Genomic DNA, 3,122 nt, shown 5'->3' on the forward strand with positions numbered 1-3,122 from the left:
CTCCTGACCTCGTGATCCACCCGTCTCGGCCTCCCAAAGTGCTGGGATTACAGGCTTGAGCCACCGCGCCCGGCCTAGTTTCTTTTCTTATATGCACTGAATATTTGTGTTTTATAAAGAACAATGTTAGATAGAAACAGAGTTAAATACCGTAAGATTTTTATTCTCACTGTGCTTAAAAATAGCAACCAAAAATATCTGTTGGCAGAATTAAGAATATTATTGTCAGTTTTGCCGTTATAAAACGGTACTAACTAGAGTGTTAGTTGGTGCCACTTTTAAAAATATAAATGTATTTTACACCTTCTTTCTGTGTAGATGAGGTAGTGGAAGTCCTAATAGTGAGCTGAGTTTTCTGAAGTCACTTACGAAAAAGAACAAAACTCTGTCTCAATCTACATTCTTTAGTACGGTGTTCTGTTATTCATCTCACTGCTGTTGTCCATTTGACACCCAGACTATGGCAGCTGTGCTGATTGGAGCAGTTTTCTATTTGGCTATTTGGCATACAGTGTGTCCCTTCATATTCTTTAGCATAATCAGAAACATATCTGTACAGTAACAACCCCGAAGCTGTTATAGGACAGGGATAGTGAATATAGATGAACACCCTAAGGAATAAGTAAATAACAATGGGAAGTTAGTGGAAATGGTGGAGTTTAAGTAGGGGCACATAGAAATATCTGTTGTAAACTGGGTTTAAAAAAAAAATGGACAAGAATTCAGGATAACATTTCTAAAAATGGCTTCTCTGTCATAAGCTATTTTCCTTAGTTCTCACTCTATATTTTATAGGTCTTAGTTGTTTTATTTATAAAATAATAGTATTGACTGATATCATCCAAGGTTTCTTCTAGCTGTAGGATTTCATCTTAAAATGAAGATGTCTTAAGATGTAAACTCTTCCCAATTAAGATTACTGAACCATTTGGCATGCCAAATAGTGCAAAGCTTTAGATCATACTGAATCACAGATGCTGAAGTATTTATAAAACATTTTAGTAGGCATCAATGTAGGCATAGTGTAGGCATTACATAGAATTATTCTAATGTCCCAACATAATGAGACAGGAAAAAGTAGTTCAGAATTGAACACGGAAAAAAAAGGGGTGAATCTAGAAATTCACAATCTTTATCAGGCAAAACTGTTAATAGGGGTAAATTACCATGTAGATGATCACCCAAAAGGTGATCTTTGGGCAATTAATGGCTTAAATATAAGTGAAATATACACAGATCATCTATAGCATTCTATTTCTGTGTAACATTAATTATATTTGAAATTTGGAGTTATAGCTTAAATTCTTAAAATATTTATATGATTTCAACAACTAGACACATTTTTTGACAAGAGGTGATAGAAGCATGATATACTTGTCCTTCAAGGAAAGATATGATAGATTTATTACAACACACACAAAATCTACATTTGGTATCCAGAGAAACAACATATATAGGATGTGAGATTCAGGAGAACAAACTCTGTTGACTAAACGGAAAATTGTTGAGTCAAAAGGTTTTTTCAATTATCTACTCAAAAAGTTTATTTAGTTTTAATATTGAAAAGTTCTTTATAAGGAACATAAGAAAGCACGTCTTGTGGCAGCCTCAAATACTAGCAATTTAAATTTAGAACTTGATTATAGGATGGATATTTGAATTTGAGGACACACACATGCACAATCTATACAAATTTAGAATTCAGAAAATCAAAAAATCAACCATGTTTATAAAAACTAAAAAACTCTTTTTTGGTTTGTAGTAAGTCTTAAGTTTAAGGATGACAGCAGTTGGGTCTGTTCCCCCCCGCCCCCGCTTTAATACAATTCTAATATCTAGCAAAGTATCTGAAAGATAGTCTCTACTGAATATCTTTATATACATTAATAAACACACTGAAAAACTGAAATCCAAGTGAAACTCTAACACAAAATGCAAAATGTGTCTACTGTTCCAAGAGCATTTCAAAAACATTTCAAAGGAAAAAATCACAGGGAAATAGTAAGATGCTACTTTCTCATTTTTAAGTGAGTGTTAATGTGAGAGAAAAATCAACAAAATATTTTTCTAAAGAATAGAATAATATAATCTAACAGATGTCAGTTAGAAGATTGATATTTTTGCATGGGGAACTTTTACCTGCTTCACTGTCTTTTAAGACAAAATTAATCAATAATTTGAAGGAACCATCCTGTTTGTCTGTTTTCCTTTGAGGAAAGTCCTTTCCTTTTAAAGTTTCTTTTTTAAAATTTTTTTTGTTTTCTTCACACATTAGGTAATTATCACCATTTTCAGAGATTGGTAATTAACTGAGACATATGTACATGCTTACACTTACAGCCTCATTATATTATCAAAATACAAATAAAATTAGCTTTAGAAAGGATGAACCACTGATTTGGGAATTTAGTCATCTTAAGATGTGCTTGAATGTTTATTAACATTTTATTATTTGTGTTTATATTAAAATTGGTTTTTATTAATACTTAGAATTCTTGCAATTTAACTTAATAGGAATAGATGCAACATAACATTCTGATTCCTCATAGTGAAAGAATTTAAAGGCTATTCTGGATCTTTCTATCAGAAGAAGAGGAGATCTAAAAGAAGGGTTACCAAAGGGCACTGATTGTGGTTTTGAGTTGGAGAAAGTGAAATTAGACCAAGATCTGGACTCCAAGCTGAGAAGAAAATTACACGAAGAGAAAGCTATTAGCTGAACTCAGTAGAAAGGATATCGCTGGGTCAAACTCCACAGGTGGAAAAGATTTTCGATTGATTACGAATTCAAGAGAGTATTGAACAGAGTCACTTTTTGCTTGGCATCTTTGGGCACAAGGTGTTTATTTAAAGCTCTGTGTAAGAAGTTTGGATGTCATGATCTGTGTCTGGTACACTGGTCAATTTTTCTTATGGTCTCACATGTCTAAACAAAATAACTTTTTATTTGTTCCAAAAGACATGTCTAGAGGAACTCAATTCAGTCATTAAATAAATATTGTTGCCTGGGCACTGTGTTTAACGCCTGTAATCTTAGCACTTTGGGAGGCCGAGGCAGGTGGATCACCTGAGGTCGGGAGTTTGAGACCAGCCTGACCAACATGGTGAAACCCCGTCTCTAC

At 33.4% G+C, this 3,122-nt stretch overlaps 1 protein-coding gene across 2 annotated transcripts in view; it reads left to right on the forward strand.

Moving 5' to 3' along the window:
- GALNT13 (polypeptide N-acetylgalactosaminyltransferase 13) overlaps nt 1-3,122 on the forward strand; it is a 330,794-nt gene that overhangs the window by 36,726 nt on the left and 290,946 nt on the right. The gene's annotated exons all lie outside the window — the stretch shown is intronic.

Source organism: Colobus angolensis, unplaced genomic scaffold (assembly GCF_000951035.1).
Source record: "Colobus angolensis palliatus isolate OR3802 unplaced genomic scaffold, Cang.pa_1.0 Scaffold72, whole genome shotgun sequence".
In the NCBI taxonomy this organism is placed as follows: domain Eukaryota; kingdom Metazoa; phylum Chordata; class Mammalia; order Primates; family Cercopithecidae; genus Colobus; species Colobus angolensis.